The sequence below is a fragment of the Quercus suber genome, unplaced genomic scaffold (assembly GCF_002906115.3).
Source record: "Quercus suber isolate HL8 unplaced genomic scaffold, Cork oak 2.0 scaffold_525, whole genome shotgun sequence".
Taxonomy (NCBI): Eukaryota; Viridiplantae; Streptophyta; class Magnoliopsida; order Fagales; family Fagaceae; genus Quercus; species Quercus suber.
Window position 1 is genome coordinate 536038 of NW_027069974.1, and position 5335 is coordinate 541372.

A 5335-nucleotide genomic window follows, 5' to 3' on the forward strand; every position below is an offset into this window, starting at 1 on the left:
CCTCAATCTGGATGGAAGGTGTCTAAGGGGATTCTCTACCTTGGAACTTGGGATGATTAAGAGGCTTCGCTATCTTAATCTTGAATGGTGAAGACCAAGGGCTTCTCTACGTTGGAACCTGGGGTAGTTATGGGGCTTTTCTTTCTCAATCTGGAATGTTGGTAACCAAGGGGCTTCTCTACCTCGATCTGGATCAAAGGTAACTAAGGGTTTCTATACCTCGGAACTTGAGGTGATTGAGAGGCTTCTTTACCTCAACCCGGGACTATGGCAACCAAGGGCTTTTCTACCTCGATCTGAATGGAGGGTGACCGAGGGGCTTTTCTTCCGTGGAATCTAGTATGATTGAGAGGCCTCTCTTACTCAATCTGGAATAGTGGCAACCAAGGGGATTCTCTGCCTTTATCTGAATGGAAGGTAACTAAAGGCTTCTCTACCTTGGAACCTAGAGCGATTGAAAGGCTTCTCTATCTCAATCTAGAACTTTAGCAATGAAGGGGCTTCTCTACCTTGATCTGGATGGAAGCTAACCAAGGGGCTTGACTACCTTGGAACCTGGGGCAATTGAGAGGCTTCTTTATCTCAATCTTGAATTGTGACAATCAATGGGCTTCTCTACCTCGATCTGGATGGAAGGTGTCCAAGGGGCTTCTCTTCCTCGATCTGCATAGAAGGTAACCAAGGGGCTTCTCTACTTTGGAACCTGGGGCAATTAAGGGGCTTCTCTTTGTCAATTTGAAACTATGGTAACCAAGGGCTTCTCTTCCTCGATCTGGATGAAAGGTAACTAAGGGGCTTCTCTACCTCGAAACTTACGGCGATTGAGAGGCTTCTTTATCTCAACCTGGGGCTATCGCAACCAAAGGGCTTTTCTACCTCGAGCTGAATGGAGGGTAACCAAGGGGCTTTTCTACCTTGGAACCTAGTGTGGTTGAGAGCCTCTTATCTCAATCTTGAATGGTGGCAACCAAGGGGATTCTTTGCTTTTATCTGAATGGAGGGTAACCAAGGGCTTCTTTACCTTGGAACCGAGAGCGATTGAGAGGCTTCTCTATCTCAATCTAAAACTATGGCGACGAAGGGGCTTCTCTGCCTTGATCTGAATGGAAGCTATCCAAGGGGCTTGACTACCTTGGAACCTGGGGCAATTGAGAGGCTTCTTTATCTCAATTTTGAATTGTGACAATCAATGGGCTTCTCTTTCTTAATCTGGAACTATGGCAACCGAGGGGCTTTTCTACCTCGATCCGGATAAAAAGTAACCAAGGGGCTTCTCTACCACGAAACTTGAGGCAATTGAGAGGCTTATTTATCTCAACTTGGGACTATGGCAACGAAGGGGCTTTTTTACCTCGATTTGAATGGAGGGTAACCAAGGGGCTTCTCTACCTTGGAACCTAGTGTGGTTGAGAGGCTTCTCTATCTCAATCTTGAATGGTGGCAACCAAGGGGATTCTCTGCCTTTATCTGAATGGAGGGTAACAAAGGGCTTCTCTACCTTGGAACCTGGAGCGATTGAGAGGCTTCTCTATCTCAATCTAGAACTATGGCGATGAAGGGGCTTCTCTACCTTGATCTGGATGGAAGCTAACCAAGGGGCTTCACTACCTTGGAACTTAGGGCAATTAAGAGGCTTCTTTATCTCAATCTTGAATTGTGACAATCAATGGGCTTCTCTGCCTCGATCTGGATGGAAGGTAACCAAAGGGCTTTTCTACCTTAGAACCTGGGGCGGTTGAGAGGATTCTCTTTTTCAATCTTAAATTATGATGACCAAGGGGCTTCTCTTTCTCGATCTGGATGGAAGGCAACCAAAGGCTTCTCTACCTTGGAACCTAGGGCGATTGAGGGCTTCTCTATCTCAATCTTGAACTATGGTGACCAAAGGGCTTCTCTACCTCGATCTAAATGGAAGGTATCTGAGGGGCTTTTCTTCCTTGAAACCTAGTGTGGTTGAGAGGCTTCTCTATATCAATTTGGAACTGTAGTGACCGAGTGTTGGCTCAAGTTCAACATGTGTACCCTCCTGCAATGATTCCGGTTCAACCTTGTCTTTCCATCCTGTTGGTTGACCTTTTAGCTCATGAAGAAATTACTCTTGCTCAAGTCAGCCATGTTGTTTCAGGGACACTTGGAGACTATCTTAAACTTTTCCAGACTCAATTGTATATTGTCTAGCAGGCATTCCTGTTACCTTGGTAACTTTCTCCTATCCTAAAGTTAATTGGCATCTCATCTTCTTTGTTTCAACCTTTGTGAAAATATCTACATGTTGCACTTTTAGGCTTTATCATCTAAAAATGAGGAGAGTCCCCCTCCTAGCCATATTGATGGCTCTTCTTGTTCTTTCATGGAGACATATCCTCATTTTCTCGCATGGTAGTATGAAGTGATGATGAACCCTAATAGGTCATACTACTCTGAGAATTTGGACCGGCCAGAGTATACCCCAAATGTCCCTAGAATAACCCAGTATATTCCTAAATCCTTTGGTCTTCTTTCTCATGTTTGCTCATTGAGTTATTTTGAACTTGTGGATTTATGCTTCAGGTCAGTGTTGATCTTGTGGAAGAAAGCATGCAGATGATTGGAGGTTTGTAGCTTGTGGCACGCACTCAATCTTCTCGATATGTGCTCAATGAAATGAATTGGGCAAAAGATGATGCTTCCTTAGTGCTCTTTGCTTAAATCTCTATGATAATGGATCTAACACTTGTCTCTGTTGATTTTTTAGAACAGCTAAATGGCAATGGCTGATGCCAACACAAGATTCTTGGAAGAGAGGATCAAAAATCTTGAACTTCAAAACTGGTAACAAGAATCTTGGTTTTATGCAAGTCAAGAAGAAGACACTGAGGGTAGCTCCTCTAAGGGTGGGTCTAGGAGATCACTTGACTTGTATCTTAATTTTCCTGCAAGGATAAGAAAAAGTATTCCTTAGAGAATTTTAATTTCAGTTGTTAGCTCTTTATCTTTGGATAGCTCTTGATTTTGCTGAAACTTAGACAAGACAAGTTTAGAATTCACCCGATGAAGTCTTGTAGTAAAAAATTTGAACTTTTTAGACCACCTTTGATGTGATTTATATTCACCTGAATAAGGCAAGGCTGAATGCCCTAGTTTGGAAACTTTATGCATGATGACCTTTTATTTTTTTGAAAAGGTTTTCTTTCTTTCTTTCTTTCTTTCTTTCTTCTTCTTCTTCTTCTTCTTCTTCATTTTTTTTTTTTTTTTTTTTTTTTGGGAAAAGGGGTGAGTAGGGGATAAGGCATAGCCAAATGCCCCTAATTTAGAGATAAATGCATGACTTTGGAAAATCTTGACTTGATTAACTTTCTTTTCCTCTATTTTTAAAACCAATGATGGAGGTGATTTTTTTTTTTTTTTTTTTTGAAACAAATGGACAAGGCATGCCTAAATGCCCCAATTTAACAAACCATGCAAAATTTGAGAAACTTTATTTCACAACAATTTTTTTTTAGTGAAAAATAGAATCAAAACGGACCCGTCAAGTGCCTGAAAATACAAAATAGGATAACCGAGCCTTGGTTGAACTGGGTGTTGACTGGCACTTTAAGCTGCTGACAGGTATGCTCAATTTTGGGCTGATTCCTCGTGCTTTTCGATCGCCTTTTTCTGTGTTTTTTTGAAAAATATTTTCTCTATTTAAGACTATGAAACACTTTCCTAGTTAGCTACAAACTCTTGAAACCTATTTAAACCGGGTTAGGGACTGAGGTAATTTACTTTAGCATTTCAATTGCAAAAAAAAATCTCTAAATCAAAGTAATCAAAAAACAATAATCACATACAAGAGTTATACATGGCTAAGAACTAAAATTTTCCTCATTCAACCATTCATGATTTCAATAGATGGGTTTGTAGCTTTGATTTAGCACCAAGACCAATTTTACAGCCTACAAACTAAAGGGAATCAAGGCTTTAAGGAATGTCAATATCAATTGTGATTTTCTCCATCCTGCCATGAAGTTCTAGGATATTGAAGACCATGTGTTCCGGTTTAGAAACTACAAAACATTTTCCCACAATTGAAAAAATTTCAGCTATTCTAGGTTATGATCCTGGCAAAAAATTCGTAGCAGTTTCTTGTGATCCCAGACATAGGGAGATTTTATCTGATGCTCTAGGGCTTTCTACTTCAATTACCAGTAGCATGATTAAGGGCCACATGGTGAATCTTCATCCAATTGTTTCAAGACTGATTAACAAACGTACTCATGGAGTGACTGACAACATGCATAAAAATTTTGGCTTAGCTCTTTACTTCCTGGGAGAATTTTTGCTTTCCTCTAGAAGGCCTAGTTTTGTGGATGCTTAAGCTATTGGCATTGTGAGTCAAGTTAAGGATGGTGATAATCCTGTTTCTCTAATCTTGGTAAAAACTCTTTTAGGATTGGATTCTATATCTCTTAGTGAAGAGTCACAAAACTTTCCTAGGAGTCCTTGACTTTGCAAATATGGTTGAAGGAAAGACTGGACATGATTGGCATGCCTATTGTTGCTGATTATGGTCCTGGCAATTTCCTCAATAGGACTGTTCTCAAAACCGAGTGTTAAACTGAAATCGACTAGGTGAAATTTCTCAAAACCCGGTGTCTCAATTCAATGGAATTGTTATTGGTGGAAGTGCCTGATGGAAATATGCAAGTACGCAGTGGAAAATTAACAGATCTACTTCATTCTCAATCTATAACATGCACTATATAAATTTCAGAATTCGAGTATAAGAGAGCGTACCTTGAAGTGGTTAATTTCAAAACAAAGATCGAAGCACTTGAGAATACTTTTAATCTTCACTCCAATTCCACTAATGCCCAAGAATTGTGGACTCTCAATCAGTTACAAAAGGAGAATTAAAGAGTGACTCACACTCACATACACACCATTTCACAATGATGTTTTTCACACTCTAAAAATTCTGTACATTTTTCCTTTTGTATCTAACCAACTATCTAATTGGGCTGGCCTTTTGGGCCTTTCCAATTGGGCTTAAATGTGTGGCTTGGAGTGGGACCAAAAGGGACCAATAAGACACTAGCTCCAATGGGCCTTGGACTTCTCTGTTAACTCTTGACAAGTCCAAAGTTACCATTAACTATATTTAATACCACTATATAAATATAGTTGCACTCTACGCCTTATCTATAAATTATATCCCAAGACTTTATTGTGCATGCAAACCCCTTCATAAAATATTCATAGTAATACAAAGTCATGAATGTTGACTACCACTTTGAAGATTACTACAAGACCGTTTGGGCAGCCCGTTTACGATCTGCGTTTGCGTTTTTTCCTTTTTTTTTTTTTTTTTTTT